Source organism: Globicephala melas, chromosome 9 (genome assembly GCF_963455315.2).
Source record: "Globicephala melas chromosome 9, mGloMel1.2, whole genome shotgun sequence".
Lineage (NCBI taxonomy): Eukaryota > Metazoa > Chordata > Mammalia > Artiodactyla > Delphinidae > Globicephala > Globicephala melas.
Window position 1 is genome coordinate 13,917,257 of NC_083322.1, and position 21,514 is coordinate 13,938,770.

The 21,514-nt window shown below is 44.9% G+C and overlaps 1 protein-coding gene across 2 annotated transcripts in view; it reads left to right on the top strand.

Annotated features, from left to right (window-relative positions):
* HIPK2 (homeodomain interacting protein kinase 2) overlaps positions 1–21,514 on the top strand; it is a 194,378-nt gene that overhangs the window by 42,389 nt on the left and 130,475 nt on the right. The window lies entirely within an intron of this gene.

Below are 21,514 nucleotides of genomic sequence, written 5' to 3' on the forward strand. Positions count from 1 at the left end.
ATGAATGGATAAATGAATGTGCTGTATCCGTTCAGTGGAACATTTGGCAGCAAAAAGGAGTGAAACGCTGATACATGCTACAACATGGACGAACTTTTAAAAATTAGGCTAAGAGAGAGAAACCAGACACAAAAGGCCACATATTGTGTGATACTATTTATATGAATTATCCAGGATAGGTAAATCCAGGGAGACAGAAAGTAGATTGGCTGCTAGCGGGGACTGGGGGAGAGGGCACTGGAGGGACTGCTAAGCGTGTAGGATTTCTGTTGAGGGGGCGAAACCGTTTTGGGATTCGATAGTGATGATGATCGCCCAACTCTGAATATACTCCAGACCGCTGAACTGTATGTTTTAAAAGGATGACTTTATGGTACGTGAATTATAGGTCACTAAAGCTGTTATTTAAAACACTGCTCTGAACTTGTCACTGCAGTCAAGTCTTCTGTGGACATAGACGTATAGGCTAGGAACCCCGTGCAAAGAGAGGAGAAGCCCTGATCCTGCCGCTGGGGAGAAGCACCGGGTGGTGAGTGCGGATGAGCCATGCTGTGAGGACACTGTGAGTGTCGTCTGGGATCCACAACAGCTCTTCAGAATTTTGGGATGCCCTGAACTTCCTGGTTCCAGCCCCCTACCTGAAAATAAGTTCCAGTTGGACCCTGTTAGATTTCAGTGATTAATGAATAAATGTTCACCCTCCTATACTGAAAAAACATTTTATTTGGAAATAATTGTAAACTTACTGAAAATTTGCAAAAATAAAAATAATACAAAGAATAGCTCCATACCTTCACCCAGGTTCACCGGTTATCATTTTGCACCATTTGCTTTATCATTTGCATTCACTCGTGTGCTCCCTCCCTCTCACTTCTACTCTGTTGTCGCACGTGTGTGTGTACGTACATATCTAGATATACATAAATGCTGCTTTTTCTGAGTGATTTGAGCGTAAGTTATAAATGTCATGGCCCCTGATTTCTGCACCATCCAATACGGTAGCCATTAGCCGCAAAGGACCATTTAAATTAAAAGTAAATAAAATGTAAAAGTCAGTTCCTCGGTCATACCAGCCACACTTTCAAGTGTTCAGTAGCCGCCTGTGGTTAGTGGCTACTGTGTGGGACAGAAGGAGTTACGGGCATTTCCAGCATCGCGCAGAGTTTGAGTGGACAGCACTGGCTCCCCCGCCCTCCCCACGTGTGTTCTGTGTCCTGAGAACAGGACGCCATGCAGTTCCTGACTCAGGAGGACTTAGCCCTGATTCAGAACTCCCACGTAGCCCGCGGTTCGTACTCCAGTTTTGTCAGGTGACCCAGTGATGTTCTCATTCCTTTCGGAATGAGGTCTTCAGTCTTGTTTGTGGCCCACATCCGCTTGACTTGTGCTCGGGGGAAGCATGTGGACTATGTATAGATGGTTAAGCTTTGAGTCGGGGGTTCCTTCGCTGTGGCCCTTCTTTTCGCAAACTTGAACCCTTTCTCTAAGTCATGTGCTGGGGCCGGCTCGTGTTCCCTTAGCTCAAGAGTGACTTGGTGTCTTCGTCACTGGCTGAATAACTCAAGGTGCAGCTCCCCACCTCAACCCCCTATTCTGCACTGACATTTGGTATCTGAGCAGGTGCGGCTCTGCTCTTAAAGCGGCAGGAAAGATTTCCTGTGAGAAGAAGGAAAGCGGCCTCCCCGGCAACCACGGTCTTTTGCTTTGTTCTGATAACTTTTCCCAAATTTTAGCCTGCAACCAAAGAAAGGCTCATCTTCTTGCCCTTCATTTTCTGGGTTGTGGCTGAGTGGTGATCCCATGGCTCTGAATCGCTTTGCGGGGCCCAGGACCAATGGGGCGCGGCACCTTCCTGCCTGGACTCCTCGTGGAGTGGAGGCCAGATGGTCACAGCCCGGGCTGCCCAGCCCACATTCCCAGGTGCTACCAACCCTGGCCCATTGTCAGCTCACTTTCCTCCAGTCCAGGGGAAAATGGACTGTGGTGATTTTCAACCGTACTTTGGACGAAATGCAGGGAAGACAAAGAAATTGCAGAGTGGTTTCTAGTTCTGCGCTAACTGGTGCTAGAGCTTTTCCTCCAAGGAATCCCTGGTGACTTCCTGGAATTTTACTGCAGGGGTAAGTATGGAAAGCAGATTCCTGGGCTTCTGACTGCACTTCCATAGGGCACTACCCCCATGACTCTTAACATACGGAGGGGAGTGAAAGCTGGGAAACAAGAAATCCACAGGCTTATTCCTTTGCCTTCCTTATATTTCCGTTTGCCCCTTAGAATGTATTCTCATACCTTCTCCCACCTTTTATTTTGATTCAGCATTTCTTAGAAGAATATTTAGCAAAGTAAGAGTCACTGAAGAACTCGGTGGGAATCTTATATGAGCCATATAGCTTGAGCCGAGAAAGAAAGAAGAAATGGATTCATGCAGAGAGAGTGGAAATGGAGCTGAAAGCTTCATTTTCTGCTTAACTAAAAAAGAATGCAAAGGGCTTGAGTGGCAGGGCCAAGACCACACGGCGTCAGCTGAGGGCCATGAGGTGCAGCGTGAGCAGTGCAGTTTCTGCCCTTCGCCGCCTTTTGAGAGCTGCCTTAGAACGAACTTGCAGCACCGGGTCCCCTCAGCCCCTTTGGAGGAGTAAACAGGGCGCATTTGATGCTGGTGAAGGAGCCAGAGCACTTCCGCTGCCTCTGGCCATCAGCAGGAGAGCACACATTCGGATGCTCTCCACTCACATCTTCTGTGTAATATGAGGTGCCCTAACTGGCTGAGTTGTTCTGATCGATCCATGGGCTTCTATAAGGGTTTCTGTGTGTTCTCACTCAGGGCCGTAGGTGCCCAAGCCTAAGGACTACGATTCTGTGTTCTCTGAGAGTGTTCCCAGCTTCAGCTGAGGCCAGCGTCACAAGTCAGTAACTCGTAGGCCCAGCCTAAGCGCTGATTAGTTTCAGGCCACCTCTGGCTTGCGAGATCCACGCACCGAGAATCGGGCAGGCTGGGGGTTAGGGGGGCAGTCTTTGCCAGTGAGTGCCTCTTGCATTCTGCTGTCTGGGTTCCCCGGGGGAGCACTGCAGCCACCCGGTCCCTGGTGTGTCTGACTGAACTCTTTCTGGCAGCAGAGTCGCCGTGCCCCGCGAGCCCCTTTGTTCCCAGGGCCCACCGCCCAGCCGGCCTGGCCGTGCACACCACGCCATGCCTCCCTCTGCCACGCCAAGAAAGGGACCAGCCTTCCCCTCGATCTGTCACCGTGACCTACACGATATCCCAGACTCCTCTCCTGCCCTGACTTCCCCTTTAGTTGCCAAGGTCTTTAGTTGCCCCTTCGTCTCCTGTCTGTGACCTTGCTTTAGTTCCCATTGATGCCAGGATCTTTCCTCCAGGATCTTCTCTCCCAGATGCACCTCCAAGGTGAGCAGGTTACCTCTGGGCTTCTGCCACGAGTCCATTTTCCATCCAGAAGCCCTGCTAATCCTATCCTCTCCCCGCCCCCACCAAACACCCCTGCGACTCCTCACCACCTCCCGGATACAGGCGAAGCCTGGCGCCAAAGGCCCTCCGCATCTGACTCCAGTCTTTCCAAGTTCATTTGCAGTCTCTCTGCAGGAGCCCTCACTGCAGTCCGACCCTTTCTGTTTCCTTGTGTTCCCTTTAAACGGCTTCCGTCTTGCTTTAAGTTATCTTATTTTTATGTTGTACCTGCAAACTACCCCAGGTCCTGTGGGGAGTACATGGCTTATAAAACTTACATAAAACCAGGTCTCGGGCTTCCCAGGTGGTGCAGTGGTTAAGAATCCGCCTGCCAATGCAGGGAACACGGGTTCGAGCCCTGGTCCGGGAAAATCCCACATGCCGCGGAACTAAGCCTGTGCGCCACAACTCCTGAACCTGCGGTCTAGAGCCCATGAGCCACAACTACTGAGCCCACGTGCCACAACTACTGAAGCTCATGCATCTATATAGCCTGTGCTCCGCAACAAGACACTGCGATGAGAAGCCCTCACACCACAATGAAGGGTAGCCCCCGCTCGCCGCAACTAGAGAAAGCCCGTGCGCAGCAACAAAGACCCAACTCAGCCAAAAATAAAGAAAAAATAAGTAAAATAAATAAAAATTAATTAATTAAAAAACAGGTCTCATCTTATTCCCTAAGCGCACTGTGTGTCCCCTGGCCTCTGTGCCTTCATTTGCCCCCTTCTTCCTCTTGGGGTGCTCTCCTGTGCCCCACTCTCCCTCTGACCGCTGCAGTCAGTCGGTAACCGTTACGCCTGCCTTATATGGTCAGTTATCCTTTCCCATGTCACCCATCTCGTCTTGTTGGTCTCTTGAAAAGCAGTGGTACTGTTTTTCACGATGCCTGTAGCCTTCCTCCAGCACTTTGGGTGGTGCTTGGGCATAGCAGGCTCTCAGCCGGTATTTCTGGGTGACCACCACAGCCTCTAGAATCCTCAGCTTGGCAGATTTGGCAATGTGACTTCATAAATTCGTCAAGGATTATGATGTTGAGAAGGACGGATTCTTACTAACCGATCTTATAGAACAGGGGACCCCAACCCCTGGGCCACGGACCGCTACCGGTCTGTGACCTGTTAGGAACTGGGCCGCACAGCAGGAGGTGAGCAGCGGGCGAGCGAAGCTTCATCTGTATTTACAGCCGCTCCCCATCGCTCGCATTTCCGCCTGAGCTCCACCTCCTGTCAGCATTATAGTGAGTTGCATAATTATTTCATTACATATTACAATGTAATAATAATAAAAGTAAAGTGCGCAATAAATGTAAGGTGCTTGAATCATCCCAAAACAATCTCCTGCCCCTCCTTCCCCCCCTGCCCCCCCCCCACCGCATCCGTGGAAGAATTGTCTTCCACGAAACCAGACCCTGGTGCCAAGTTGGGACCGCTGTTACGGAAGATGATTAATCTGAATTATTTAAAGAAAGATAACCCTAGACATGCGTATACAAGGGCATTTCCTCCTTTCTGTTAGAAATCAGAGATTGCTTTACTAAGCACAGAACTTGAGCAGAACGCATTATGTGCTTTTATGGATACCTGTAAATTATGAAAACATTCTCTGCTTCAGGGATATTTCTCTCTAAAGAACCCCTATCTGGCATCTAGGTTCAAATACCTTCTTTCCCTGCTAAACAGTGAAAAATGTCAGACTCTTTTTTATAGACTTCGCTGAGACAGCTATCACTTATCATTGTAACATCAGCCCTCTTTATTCTGGTATGTTCGGCGTGTTTGGCATAGTTCCCAAATTTATATATATTCTGGTTATTTATATTTTAGGTTCATCATTTCTGAGTCACAAATAAGATGGCATCTTAAATCCTGGTTTGTAATTTTTGAGAATTCCTTCTTTTAGGATCTGCAGATCTCTATTTATAAGACAGTACAGCGTAACACCCCTACTAGGGGAATGACAGATGCTGTGCCTCAATTCTAGGCAGCTCAATCCAAAATCCCATATAAGTAAGGAGTCCAGAATAGTGTTTGTTCTGCCATTAATGAATCAGTGGTACCCTGGGTGTGTGAGAGATGCTGTTTTTAAACCCATTGGTGACTTCAGTGATAAAGAGGGTACAGCCTGTGCCTTGCCAGGCTTGTGAGCTTCCCATGAGTAATACTCATGGTTATTATGACGTCAGAACTTGACTGTTCTTTACCAGGAACATAACCGTTGCATCATGCAAATGGGGACAGGGTGTGAAAAGTCCATTTTTCCCAGGGAACACAGCAGCGCAGGGCATCAGCTGGTTCTCCCACGAGGGCACGTAAGCCTAGATTCTGTAGTGCCAAACTCCGGTTTGGGTTTGGAGAGCAGCTTCCCATTTTGGTCACTGCAGAGTCATTTGCCTCAAAGTTTCCAAACCAAACAAGAAGCATTTGTGATGGGTGATCTTATACCTTCCACTTGTTCAGGAAAGTTATTGGGTGGGGGTTAATGCATGTACACCTGAAGTCACTAATAGCTGTGAGGGTCAGAGCTGTTCCACCATTTGACCCACTGATCTCAGGAAGCATTTTCACAAAGCCCAGAAGTGATGCTAAAATATGGAAGCTAGGGACTGAACTATTTAATATTTTTTAAGTTGTCTCTAAAATATGTGTGCTCTGATTTTGGTGGGTGAGGATGCCGCACGAGCGTCAAAAGGTAATTACAATCAACCTCATTAATTCAGGCTCATTAGGGATAGGAGCATTAAGGAAGGTTACAGGGCTGGCTAGGATGGGCTAAGTCATACTGCGGCAGCAAATAGCCCCCACATTTCAGGGACTTCAAATAACAAAGGTTTGCTCCACCATCTTGCTGCCTGTCCCCCTTGAGTCAGCTGGGGTCTCCGCTCCTTCTAACCCTCATTCCGTCCTTCCACCCACCCCGGGATCATCTCTGGTTACGTTCGCAAGGAGAAGTGGGACCAAATAGGCAAATTGCACACTGGCTGTAAAAAGCTTCTGCCCAGAAACGACACTTGTCACTTCCTTTTTATTAGCCAAGTTTAACCATATGGCCAAGACTAATTCCAAGTTACTTGGCTTTAGCCACTCGAGTTATAACAGGGATTTTCAAAATGCAGGACTCAGAACAATTTATTGGGATGTAGAAGAAAATATTAGAATATGTATATTTTATCTCATCCTTTTAAATTCTCTATTTTTGTGTTTTTAATAAACATAAGAGTAAAGTAGAATATATATAATTTATTAAACATAATTATCACATGTATTAGAGTCTTCAGTCTTTTTACTGATTGTCGATCAGAAATGCTTAGGTCATAGTTTATACAGTAGATACAAATGTGCAATGAGTACACTGTGCATAGAAACTGGGTCCTGTTTATGACCAGGAGTAGTGCTTTTCTTTTTAGTTTTTTAAAACTGAAGTATAGTTGGTTTACAGTGTTTCAGGTGTACAGCAGAGTGATTCAGTTATACAAAAATATGTATATATATTTATGTATTTTTCAGATTCTTTTCCATTGTAGGTTATTACAAGATATTGAATATAGTTCCCTGTGCTATACAGTAGGTCCTTGTTTATCCATTTTGTATATAGTAGTGTGCAGGAGTTGTGCTTTTGATTAAAATGTTACACAGAAAAGAAGGACATACGTTTTTAAGGTAAAGTAGGTAAAATATAGAGTCTGTATCTGAATCTTCTGAATCCCTCCAAGTTTCCCCGGTGTCCTCTTCAAAATCGTTGGAAGTTGCTTCCTCCTGTCCAAACCTGCCTTCCCTCCAGGAACAGCATTTGAGATAAGTGACAAATGAGCTCTTGTTCCATTTCATTGTCTTTTCTGTCTTTCCTCGTCCGGTCATTCAGAAATAGGGTACCGAGGCCCTCGTCCGGCCAGGCCTGGTGCTGAGGGGACCCCTGGTACCCTGTGAACTTGGTTCATCTCAGGCAGCCGGCGTGTTGGCCGTGCTGCTTGTTAGATGGGCCTCGGCGAGCCAGCTGACCTCCCCCTCCCCCTCCCCCTCTGTCACCGGACACTTACGTAGAGCTCACTCTGGACCAGGCACTGCTCTAAGTGCATGATAGACACTGACTCATTCCCTTCATACCAGGACCCTGTGAGATACTGTCTCCATTTCAGAGAGGAGGAAGCTGGGGTGCCGAGGCTGCATCACTTGCTGAGACTCGCAGCTGGCAAGGGGCAGAGCCCACATCTGACACAGTGGCTGGGAACTCAGAAACGATCTGAATTGAGCCCTTGGAACACAAACCATTGTTAAGTTGGGACCAGCTATGTCACCAGCTGCCATCCTCTGTGCCCCAGAGCAGGACACGTGAGAGCTTTCTGACGCCTTCACTGTGCTCCGGGGGTGGGAAGCAAGACCCGGTATCATCAGAGTGGGCACCGCCCCTCAGCCCGTGTGCCAGTGGCCAGCACTGTGGGGTTGCTGGGTCACAGCAACACCAGGACTGGTTTGATGACAGTGACTCACAGCATAAAAATGTCCTCGCAGCGGCCCAAAGAGCCCGCTTTAATTTGCGCGGCTTAGAACGGGCTGTTGGTTGTCCTGCCAAGGGATCCCTGTGCCAGCTGGTTTTTATATCTGCAACATCCACACACAGATACATGCCTAAATATTGTGAATAATACCATGCAGCATTTTTCTTGTGCTAGATAGTTTACAAAACACATCGCAGTGTTCCTTTATTATTCTGCATGTGCTCACAGTACCATTTCACTTGCATTCTGTGTTCTCCCTTCCCATCTTGTATTTCTTTTTCCTTTTCCTCTTCCCCAACCTTACTCCCTTCCAGCATCCCAGCCTGCTTTTCCCCCATCCCTCCAGTTTTTCTTTATGTCTTTCCGCCCCCCTTCCTCCCTTTACACCATCGGGCGGCGTTTCCTCTACCTTTTCCCAAATTGATCGCTAGTTGAGTTTCATCAGACGTCAGTTAAAGGCAAACTGAGAGTAATGAAAAAATTCTCCGAGGAGCAAAGGAGCTGTAACGTAGAGTTACTGTTGTAAACAGCAGTCACCATTTAAATCAAGTAGGAAGGATTATATTACCGTGCTTTTAAGAGGAGGGATGAAAGAATATTGTCTTTGAAGAGAACCCAGGAAAAAGAGGTCTGTGCACTTGGCCTCATGGGCATCCCTGGGTCTGTATGACATCTTCACAAAGCTTTCTTTGCAGGTAGGTAGCAGCCCCCGAGAGAAATGTTCAAAGAAATACATAAACATGAGTGCAAGAGGCAGCGACAGGTGTTGCACTGAAGGCAGGACGCAGATGGTGGTCTCTTGTCCTGGTTTGTCTGTACAATAGCAAGAAGCTGAGGTTTAGAGAGGGCAGGTCCAAGGAAGTGCTGGCCGGGACTCCTTAACTGTTGCCATAGCCGGTGAGAACAGACTGAACTTTTCTGTGCCTTCCAGAGGAGTCACATGTTGATCACGAAGAACAAACATACTTGCATAAAGAGAAGAGGTGTTTAGCAACCCCCTTCCGGGCCTCGGAATTCAGATGGGGGCGTGTAAGGCTAGGATGCTTCTCCTGTCTATCAAGCGAGAGGCTGAGAAGACAGGCTGTCAGGGCAGACTGCTGTTCGCCAGCGTGACTCTGCAGTTGTTCTAAATACTTTATCGTAGCTTGAGTACAAACATGTTTTCTCAATGAAATATATCCTGAATTACATCCCAGAGAGTATAGTTTCCTAGGGCTACTATAATCAAGTACCACAAACCGGGTGACCTAAAACAACAGATATTTATTCTCTCAGTTTGGGAGCCTGTAAGTCTGAAACCAAAGTGTCAGCAGGGCCATGCTCCGGCTGAGACTCAGGGCAGAACCCTTCCTCGCCTGTTCCCTAGCTTCTGGTGACCCCCAGCCATCCTCAGCGTTCCTTGGCTTTTGCAGCTACATCACTCCAGGCTCTGTCTCTGTCCTGATGAGGCATTCTCTCTGTGTGTCTGTGTCCTTTCTCCTTTTCTTATAAGGACGCCAGTCATATTGGATTAGAACTCACACTACGGCCTCATCTTACCTTGATGACACCTGCAAAGATTCTATTTCCAAATAAGGTCACATTCACAGGTGCTAGGGGTTAGGACTCCAACATACCTCTTGAGGGGTCACTTCTTAATAGAATTTACCCAGAGTAACAGAGTAATAGATTTATATAATTTGTTGGTGTAAAAAATTTATATAATTTGTTGGTGCTCAATAATAAGAACACCAAAATGGAAAAGAGTAAAGTAGGTTTTCAATTCCGATTCTGAGCACGCCAAACATTGCTGAAGGAGAAGCTAATTAAATTCACAAGACAAATTAGTTGTGGGCTGGGCATAGGATGGGTAAGGTTAAATAAAACACATAATTTGGTAAGAGGAATTTAAGAATAACAACTTCTTTTTTGCCTAAAAGAGAAAACAAGCCTGCCAGATTTTTAGTCTTGATTTGGACCTTATCAGCCATTTCTGAAGGGTAGAAAAATTCAATCTGAGGCTTACCCTAGCATCGCCAGACACGTAGCTAACCCCTCAGTACCTGCCCCCGCCGCAGCTCACCGCTTTCTTGAGGTATTCAGTCCGGGGACACAGTGCTTTTGTAAAGATTTGTTGTGACTCAAACACCTGAAAATTAATGCTGCTGAGACTTTGACTGCCTCATTTAGAACATTTCAGGGACAATGTGAGCAGCCTGCTAGATCTTTGAAAAATGTGTATTTAAATGAAATTCTGGGTTAAACCCAGAAGTATAGCTGATTTTGTTTTTCCGGTTTGTGGGTGTGTTACCTTTTTCATCCCACCGGATGTGTTTAAATGTTCTCTTCTTGAGATCCTCAGTTGGAAAGAAGATGCAAAGTTGAAAAATGTAAGCCTCTACCACCTTTGGACTAAAAGGACAACATGGGTAGCAGAAGGGAAGTAGAGTGTGTCTGAGAGAAGACCCAACCGAGGCTCTATTAAGGCGAGAGTGGCCCTGAAGAAGGAAAGTTCCTCGTCCTCGCCCAGCCCTCACCTGATTTGCCTCTTGAGCGTACTCATGTCTCCTTCAGAAATGTTTGGAGCACTCAGAATCTGAGCTAGAAACTTAGTTTACTTTCCCATTTTGGTATTATTAATATGTGACTTTCAATTCGCTTTTATACCAGAATGACTACAATTATTCCTCGATATACATTGCAGAGACATTCCTGCATGGCCTTTTCCGGAAGCACTGCATAAGTAACATAAACTTATGCAGAATTTAATTTGAAATAATCACTTTGCTTTTGCTTGTATCATATTTGACTAACTGAAATCCCCTCCTGGGTCCATTGAGGCAAGATATAGGGAAATTACAACATGGAATGTCTTATCTCCAAGGAGGGAAAAACAGAGAGAGTTCTTTTAAAATATGGCAATATATCCTGAGAAGGTTATGCGTTAGTAAAATGCATTTGGTTTCCTTAAACCTTCCGTTAAGGGTTGAATTGTCTCCCTAACCGCCTTGCCTGTAAAAACACATGTTTAACTCTTAACTCCATTACCTCAGAATGTGACCTTATTTGAGGAAGGTCTTTACAGAGGTAGTCAAGTTACAGATCATTAGGGTGGGCCCTAATCCTATATGATTGGTGTCCTTAAAAAGGGGAAATGTGGACCTAGAGACATGCACAAAGGGAAGACAGCCCCCTGCAAACCGTGGAGAGGCCTGGAGCAGATCCTTTCCCTCAGGGTCCTCAGAAGGAACCAATCCCTGCCAACACCCTTCCAGCCTCCAGAACTGCAAGACAACGAATTTCTGTTGTTTAAGCCCCTCAGTCTGTGGTGTTGTGTTATGGCCATCCTAGCAAATACATACACCTATGTTGAGAAGTATTTTTTTTAAATAATTAACGTTCTTAATTAATGCAATTATTGCTTGAAAACAGAGTTTTTGAGGGTTTTTTTATACACTTGTTTTCCTTTCATTGATTCTCCAGTTTCCTGGAGAAAGAAACTGAAGAGCATGTTTGTTTTATCGGTATCATTCTTTTTTTTCACCAGAATTATCTTGGATTGGTCATGTTTAGATTGCTTATGAACACTTGGCAACATGGCCTCTAGAGAATCAATTTATAGAGCCTACAGTTACTTACCCACTGCAGTGAAAGGCCGGCACATCCACAGTGCTTTATGGCTTAGTCCCAGGCAACGAGGCAGAGTCACAGGAAGGGGAATTTGGGAGAGGCTTGACTCTGTTATAGGTGAAGTTAGCGACTTTCAGAAAGAGAAAGTAAGTCTGAACGTGGATAAGGGCTGATTTGGACAAATAATGAGCCAGTAGGTAGATAGATATGTGGAGAATTTGCAAATGGTAGGAAAAGGATGTTTTCTCAACTGGAGAAACACAGCTTATGGTAGAATTTGCAGATTCAAGGAAGATGACGTAAAAGATTTTGAAAGTCCTTAAGAGAATCATGTTTCTTGGGAAAGCAAGGGGCATAACGTGGTGCACTTGGCTCTCTTCCCAGGGGAGCGCCACTTCTTTCTCTCCTCCTGACCCTGTGGGGAAAGGGGGCTGGTGGCTTATTCCCAGCCAGGCCCAGTAGCGCTTTCTCTGTTTTCATTCTCCTGGATCAATCCCTTAATTGTTTTTTGGGTTTTTTTTGCTTTTGCTTTTTCATCGTTTTATACTTGACTTCTTCACTGTGACTCATACTGTCCTCCTCATACTGTTTGACAACGTCTGTGCCCCCAAGGATGACTTTATTTGCCATCTGCTCTACTTTCTACACCAATTCTCCTGGGAAACAGCTTTACCCACATGGATTCCATTTTCATCTAGGTGTTGTTGGCAGCCCTCAGGTCAACGACCCCTCGCCCATTCTCCCATCCTGGTTTTTCTGTTGGTACATATAGAACGTCGTCTCCTCTCCGTTGTTACTAATGCCTTCAGTGAAACCTCTCCAAAATCGAGCTCTTCCTTGGGACTTCCCTGGTGGCGCAGTGGTTAAGAATCTGCCTGCCAGTGCAGGGGACACGGGTTCGAGCCCTGGTCCAGGAAGATCCCACATGCTGCAGAGCAGCTAAGCCCGTGCACCACAACTACTGAGCCCGCGTACCACAACTACTGAAGCCCACACGCCTGGAGCCTGTGCTCTGCAACAAGAGAAGCTACCGCAATGAGAAGCCCGCACAGCACAACGAAGTGTAGCCCCCGCTTGCCGCAACTAGAGAAAGCCCGCGTGCAGTAACGAAGACCCAACGCAGCCAAAAATAAATGTTAATAAGTTAATAAATAAATTAATTAATTTTTTAAAAATCGAGCTCTTCCAGCTCACTTGGCTCTCATCTTCAGCAACACCGTTCCTTTCCCAGTCTCTTTGGGATGTGACCCTTTGATTTCGGTCTTTTTCCCTTTCCATATTTTTGTCACTGTCCTACTGGTATTTGTTTAGCCATATTTTTGACCTTACCCCTTTGTCCTTGGTCTTATGCATGGATTGGTCCAGGGTCACCTTGCCCTCTCCCCGCTCTGATTCATCCTGTGCAAGCTTAGCCCATCTTATTGATTTCCATTGTCTTTTCAAAATGGTTTATCTTCATTCAGGATTCAGCTCAGCAAATGGGTACTAGATGCTTGATTGTCAATGACCAGCGGCTCCTGACACTGTAACTTTGGTAAATTAAGCACTTCCCCGCCTCAGAGTTTCAGTATGAATAGCTGAACAGTGAAGGTTTCAACTTGGATCTCTTGTCAGTGCTTGTAATTCATCGTGTTCAAAACCCATTCCATTATCCCATCCCCCAAGAGAAACAACACTTTAAGACCACCTCCCATCTTCCGTGTCACCATCTGTGGAACCCCCGCTCCTTTCAGGCCCCCAGACATATTCGATTGCTCCCTCGCCTTTGCCCTTGCGTCCCGTCTGTCAGTGCGTCTTGCCTCTCTTCTCCGCACCGTCTTATGTTTCTGCTCCTTCCTTTCTGTTTTCTCAGGCAGGGTCCTCAGTGCAGGTCCCCATTACCTCCCCCCTGGACTGCTAGGACAGCCCAGGTCAGCTCACCCAAGACCGGTGAAGTTTACCTCTTTCAGGAGGTAAATTTATTTTATTTGAACAGTTTTGAGTGGTTGTATTTCCCAGATGTCATAATAACCAGAGGATAGAGAAATGCAGGTGACTTGGGAGTGCTGTCGTGGGGTCCATTGTGTTACCAGGTGGCGTGCGGTCGGTGTGCCCCATACCTTAGATCAGTCTCCTCTCACACACCAGCTTTCATCTTGCCTTGGCTGTTTTGCTACCTGTCTCCTTATCTGGTGCTTTAACTCCGAGACCCTAAAGCATGAAGAAGAAGGGTTAACAGCACAGATTTGGTAGTCAGGCAGACCTTAATTCAAATCCGAGCTCTGCTGGTAGTAGCAAAGTGAGCTTGGACAAACTGTGTCATCTCCCTGCACTCCACTTACCCATCTGTAAAACGGGAAACGCACCTGACCTTACGGTTGTGGGGTGTGTGCACCTGGAGTCTGACACAGAGAGCAAACCCAGTAACGATAGCCCCTCTACGACTTGTTAATCGAGTGTTAGATGACAGTCGGTATAAAGTGAGTGGCTTTAGTGGTAGGGCTTCACACCAGCCTTTTCAGTATTTAAAAATTACTTCTAGAAGATTGAAATTATCAGGAGAGGACAATTCTGGGTAAGTAGGCTGTTGGTGCCCACAGTGTAGACTGGTAGTTGCGTTGGGGGTGAGCATTTGTTAATGTATTAAATGCTCCTAAGTTGTTGTCTCCAAGCAAAGCTTCAGCTTCCTGAGGGCAGAGACCACAGCGCTGGCTGCAAGCCCCCAACACCCAGTTAGCAGGAGCTGGAACGCTGTCCTTGTGCCCTTCAAAAGATATTAACATCTTTCTAGTCGCAGCTCAAGTCTTACTTACCTCCCCTGTAAACCCTTGCCTAACCACAGCCCATAGTGATTCCTGCCTCTGAACTCCTGTTGCATTTACTTCGGCAAGTTGCTTACGTTGCCCAGAATTGCCAGTTGTCCTTTTTACTTTGCACTGAACTTGGCGCCCCCATGAGATTTTAAGCTCCTTTAGCGCAGTGCCGATGTCTTAGATGTCTTGTGCTTCCTTTTGTCCCCAACTCCAGTCTTTTTATATAGAGGGCCCTTAATGGGATCAGTAGTATCGTGATTGTCGTTATTGATAAAGAATGCTGTAGAGCTTGTGGTTGATCCTAAACTGCTCTGGTGGAATGTACTACTCATTTAACCTTACACAGCTAGCAGGTAAATAGACGTTGATGGAAAATGATAGACAAGCCCCACAGACATTTAGTATACACTGTTCTGGAAATGTATTATTTAGAAATGGGCTAACCTGAAATTATCTTTGTTACTACTTGTGAAATATATAAACTTGACAAGCAGGATTACTGTCATTAAAATTTATGAATATTGTTACGTATATCAGTGAAGAAAACTTTTCTATTACTGTTCAACCCCCTGAGGCATCCAATTATGGTAATCAGTGATTATACAGATTAACCCTTTTTAGGCGTTTTTAATGTCCATTCAGATGCGTATTTCTAACATTTGTATATTTTTTGAAATATTCTGTAATGTTACTGTACCTTATGTGCATAATGTGATATGTAAGAGAGATCTAGCAGTCAGCTGGGTACAAAAAAAAGAAAGATCTGTAGCTTCTCTCAGATACTTACTATTCGGTAGAAGTGTGTGGCCAAAGGACTATAGGAAGTGGGGACGTTGGCACCTCCTAAACTAAGGTGTTCTTTTTCTTTTTTTGGTCGTACTGTGCAGCTTGCCAGGGTCTTACTTCCCCGGCCGGGGATGGAACCCATGCCCACAGTAATGGAAGCATGGAGCCCTAACCACTGGACTGCCAAGTGAATTCCCAAACTAAGGTGTTCATGATTCTGTTCTCTTTAACAATATAACTGGATTCTGAGTGGTGATCTGCAACACCAAAATTAAACTTTACATACTGATAAAAATGGTGCCACTGTTTCGCTTATAGTTCCTTCTCTCGAGCTTTGATAAGAGTCCAGTGAAATTGAATTCAGCTTAATTATTTTTTTAATCATAGTTGAACCCTCACTCATCCCTGTAGTATAGGCAGAGTCTGATCTTCCAGTGGATAATTTTGGGGTGGTGAAATGGAAAGGAAATGTACTCAGATGTGAAGCAACTTTTCAGTTCATCTAATTGTGAAATATAAAATTATGAAGAAACTAGGCAAATACGTGGAAAAAATGAACTAAATGAGCCAATCCTTTAACAAATGACCTTTTAAAAATTCTTGTGACTTAAGAGCTCAGGAAGATCATGAAGATTTTTAACTATCCTTTTTTTTTAAGGTGGAAAAAATTATTCTTAACCCTAGAAAAATAAATTTCTCTTTAAACTATTAAGACAAAGTGGCACATAGAATTACCCAGATTTGAACTTCTGGGGTCAAGGTCTGGTTTTTCCACTTATTATGGGAGCCTGAACCCATCACTTGACTTCCTAGTTTTCAAACTAGGACCCTCGTAAGAATGAAAGTGGAGAGGATGCTCTTACTAATTCATTTGGAATAACAAGGGTAATTCTGGACTGTCCCAAAGTCGGATGTACGTTTACCCTGTTCGTAAAACATCCTGCCCAGAGCCTGGTACTTACTGGGTGCTCAGGATTTTAGAATCTGGAGAATCATGAGACTCCTGAGTAATAGGGTTTGAATTCAAGTGTGACAGCATTTGATGGACATAAATGGCAGCTCTAATAACGAGTGGAAGGCAAATGTTTTAAAAATATTATTTTGAAATGCAGACTTTCGTGCATATCTTTTTAAAAATGCAAAATGAGCATGTGAATAAAATGGCTAAAAGAGGACCCAGTGCTTTCACTGCCTTTAGCAGTGTCAGAAATGCACCCTAGGTAGCTGGGACCTGGATTTGTTTGGGGCATGAAAGAAGCAGTCTTTCATCTTTGTGGTAATAAGAAATGACTTCTTACAAGTAATGGAGTTTAATTCTGCTAACTATAGGATGTATTTTAGTGCCTATTTTATAGGGGCTGTATTTCATTTGCCATATGCAAGGAAGGACATATTACAGTTGTGTAGTACAAGTTGACTTAAATTTTAATAAATTAGTTTTTAAATGCTTTTTACTGGTCACTTTTATAACATCTGCATAAACTTGTATCAGTAACATTAAAAAGCATGCAGGGCCCTGATGAATATCTAATATTCAATGCTTATAATTTCGACCTTCTTATGAGACAGATGGTAACAGCGATGTGCCTTTTAGAAAGTTTAGTTCTAAATTGTGGTGACTCACTGCTTTCACATGAGTGACAATGCGGTAGTCCTGTCAGGAGTTATTTTGGGAGGCTACTCGGGCTTTTGTGGAACAGTCTGGGTCTCGTGGCCCCCTCTAGGGAGCAGGTATGAGTTTTGCAGATTTATCTCACAGTGATTTCCCTGGTGCCTCACTCCCCATGGGCTCAAAACCTGCCCTCACGCCCATATGGTAAGAGCCTCCCAGTCTCCCAAGGAAGGTGGAGAAAAATTCACTTCCTCTTCCAAGAACCAAATAGGAAGGGCAGAGATGACTTAAAACGTGATTGAAATGGTGACGTAGGATCAAACTGAAAATGCCCGTTAAAGCCCCTGCCTTTTCTGAGAAGAAAATTGACAGATAAGGAGGGCAGCAGGCCTTGAAGAGCACAAAGGTCTTCCTAGAGTGGAAAACATAAAGGCCCTTGCCTTCCTCGGCCCCAGCCTTGGGGATCTGAATAAATAGAATGCAAAGGGTGTGGGCTGGGATTCTCCACGAATCAGGAGTACTTGTTCCAGAAAAATAATCTCAAGGAGAAATGTTTGGCAGTAAGTTTGGTTATTCCTGTAGGATTGTTTTGAGACTAAGCTACGCAACTATCAGCAACGGTTTATCACTTATAAGATAGTTTAGAGATTTAAAAGTAAGTAACAGTAGTAGTAATAATAATAATTGCTCTTATTATTATTGAAGACTTTCTTTACCTATATTTTCTTTGAGCAGTTTGCTTCACAGAGCAAAATGACCCCTGCTACAGAATAAAGGTAATAAGACTGTAATGGCAAACTTCCAGCTCTAAGATAAATAAGTTCTGGGATGTTAACGTACAGCCTGTGACTGTAGTCAACAACTGGGTATTGTGTACTTGAAAGCTGCTAAGAGAGTAGATCTTAAATGTTCTCACCACACACACACACACAAAAGGTAATTAGGTGATGGAGGTGGTAACTAACCTTATTATGATCATCGTTTTGCACCATATATTCGTATCAAATCATCACGTTGTACACGTTAAACTGCCACGATTTTATGTGTGTTATATCTCAGTCAAGCTGGAGGGGGAAATAAGGCTGTATCGGGAATTGCTAATCTAGTTCTTAGAATAGTGGCTGCTGACCTTATAAAGGAGCAGCAGTGGCCACACCAGGCCAGGCCAGAGTCTGCAGCAGGCGGTGCGGCGAAGGGTGTCTCTAGCCATGCAGGTCTCCTCTCTGATCCCGCGAATGTCACCAGAGGTACCCAGTGACAATTTCCACAATTTTATGAGCCTTGGCTGTCACCCCAGTAGCAAGCAAGTCATAAGCCATTCTCGTCCCCTCTGTAAAATTCCACTGCTATGCCCTGGCCTTTCCACCAAGAGTTTTCTGGAACAGTGAAAACAGAGAATAGAGCTACATCTCCTTTACGTAACATCAGCATATTTCTTCGGCCACCTCTGACCCCTCGCTGCCCCCCCTCCCTGTCCTCCTGCCACAAAGCACTGAGGATGGAGCAGTGAGGGGCAAGCTCGATACCAAAGAATAAAGGAAATGCTTATTGCTTTGCCCCTTCAGTGGATACGTTACTAAAAGCTGAGGGATTGGTCATTTCTATGTTGTATAAAATATCTAGAACAATGTGGTTATTTAATACTGATAAATATAGAAAAGCTATTTTCTGTGTTATTATAGAATTAAGGGGAGATTGACTTGAACAAAAAGTACCATAGGAAGAAACAGGTAAAGTGTGAATTCTGAATGAGCAAGCCAAAATAGTCTTTGTCAGGCAGAAGGCTGTCTACAGAAGTATAGTCATGTTACACAAGTAGATATTGGAGTTCAGGAACCAAACAAGAAAGGAAGCTTCTGTCAGATCTATGGGATCAGGGTCAAGGTAGGGTTCAGAGCAGGTGCTGGGTGTTAGACAGGTTGAGGTTGCTGCTGGGAAGTGAGAGCACATCCGGGATGAAGTATAGACAGAACATGACTGCTGACCCCAGGACAGGAGCTGCCTGGACTCTGCCTTAGTTTGGGTGGAAAAGTATTGGCAGGTTTTTCTTTATTCTCCAGAGTGAGGTCAGGTTCCATAGGTGCTTGTGACTGGTAATTGCTGTATAGCTAGAAAACTAAGCTCTCCTTGAAGCCTGATCAGCTAGAGTGCTTTATTCCATCAACTGAGTGCCTCCCATATGTAACAAACCCAGCTTAATGCTAGGGGGAAAAAAGAAGTATAACCTGTAGCTCGCGCCTTCCCAATATAGCCTGGTTATGGAAACATGACTTAAACGTATAAAAAGTTATATGGCACAAAAGATAAGTAATTCAATTCAAGACAAGAGATTCTGCAAGGCAGAAATGCAGTTTGTGGGCAAATGGGCAGTGCACATGGTAAGTGCCTTAGGAATGGAGAGTTGGGAATATCAGTGTAGGTTGGAGTTGTCTGGGAAGAGGAGGCATCTGAATTGTCTTATCTTTGGATAAGCTGAGAGAAGAGGTGAAGGCATGTCGGATGGGGGAATTGTGTAAGAGCATGGAGGTGGGAACTGTAAGAGACATTCTAGAAACAGTGAGTAGAACAGCTTAATTAAAATTGAGGGTTCAGGAAGGTTAATAGTTGGAGGTGAAGCCAACAAAGCAGTTGAAATAAAAATGTGAAGGTGTTAAGAGTCCTCAAATTTACCTTCTAGACACTAAGGAATCATTGAAAGTTTCTGGACAGAGACGTGACATGCTTAGAAATGTTCTAGGAAGATAATCTGGTGGCTGAATGTGGGCAAATTAGAGGAAGAAAGAGTGCTCAGGTAGACCAGATGTCTGTGCTTGCTTTTGTCTACCGGAGAGTGATAAATGCTTTAACTATGGAAGAGGCAGCAAGAACAGAAACAAAGAGATGGTTACAAGAGACATTTTGAAGGACAGAGAAATGAGACTCCAAATCCTCTTGTCTATGGAGGCAAAGAAGAATCCTCAAAGGTTTGGAACCAAGTGACTAGAAGAATATTTTATGAACAGCCATGCAGACATTATCATGGAGGGTGAAATGGCTAGATTTTTAGGAAAAGGTAAGGAGTTCATCTTTGGAAGATCATCCTTGATTTTGTAGCAGGAGGCAGAAATACGTCACTGGAAGGCACAAGGGAGCATTTTGCCTGTGATGAACGTGTCGGGGTCGCCTGCATAGAGGTGACAGCTTCGATCCAGAGAGAACAGAGTCCAAACATTGGAGACGCCCACATTTTAAAGGAGGAAGAGGAAGAGGAACCTGCCAGCACACAATGTGCAGTCAGACCGGGATAGGGAGGTTACAGATTCACACAGCACAGATAAGAGCATCAAGAAGGAAGTCGTGGTCAGCAGTATCAGATTGGTCAGTTGCCGAGAGGTCAAAGGGATTAGAGGCTGAAAAAAGGCCATGGGATTAGGCAATTAGGAAGTCGTTTACCTTTAAGAACAGAGTCCTGTAGTGTGTGTATGTGTGTGGAGAGATGGATTAAGGAGTGAGGCCTTGAAGAAAAGGGAGCATAAACCATTGATTACAGGTGAGAAGAAGGGAAGTATCAAAAAGGAAGAATACGGCTGTTACTCCTCTTACCTTCCAAGTTGGGAGTTGCCATGTGCAGATGTGAAGGCAGAAGAGAAAGATTGTCACTGATTCTTTTGGCAAAACTTTATTAAGTACCTACTAAGGACTTGGATCCAATCAACAGGGAGAAGTTGAAAGCCATCAGAGTGGACAGCGGAGGGAGCATAGCATTCAAGAGAAAATGAGAGAGGCTGAATCGTGAGAATAGGGGGAACTTTTAGTGTTGGAACAAAGAGACACCTCTTCCTCTGAGACCAGAAAGATGGAAGAGAGGATGGATGCAAATTCAGGAGTGTTTTGAAATGAAGAGAATAAAGGTGGACAGCAAAGCTGCTGGCCTCAGGCTTCTGGACAAAGTGGAAGATGGGTTGTTGCTGAGAGAGAGGGTGGACTAGGGTGATGGGTGACGAGGAGAAAAGGAAAATGTTAAATAACCACCCTAGGTAATGCTACGGGGTCAGAGAGACACGAACACTGGGATCGCTAAACACCAACGGGGCTTGATCGAAACCCCACTTTCCTTATGCTTTTATAGGAAATGTTTCTCAACTGCAGCTTAGAAGATGGGCAGTGTTTCTGCTTTTACCTGTAAGGACTTATCCTTCCTCATCTCCTTGTTACTTCTCCTTAATTAATTTTTATGAATTTTTGTTTGTTTCCACCATCACCATAATTATGAATTGTACAGCCATTCCAGAGTTATGGTCTTACAGATTTCTGAGGTTATCTAAATTGTGGGTGAGGTTTTGATATGAAATAGTATTACTTTCTAGATAAATTTAGCAGGAGCGCTGAGTGAACAGAGCCCATGAATTGTGCCGCCCACTCCTCCCCTCCAAAACAAAGCTGATAAAATGATTTCAGACTATCTAAATGAAAACATCAGACCAACTGCTGGTCGATTCAACCCTACAGAATCATTTAAGGTGACTGAGATGCCAGGGGGTCATTATGGCTCATCCAGAAGCCAGCAGATCACGAGTGGCTCTGTGATCGGACCTGTATGGAAGCTGTTTCCTCACGTGAGTAAGCCTGACAGTCTTAGGGCCTGTGACAGAGGGGAGCTGGCCACGTGAGACAACTAAGTATGTGACAGCTGGGCCACCTGATACAGTCTTCAGTTTTAATAGGATTGCAGCCCAGTGAGAACTGAGGAAGAATTTGTTTCTATCACAAACAATATT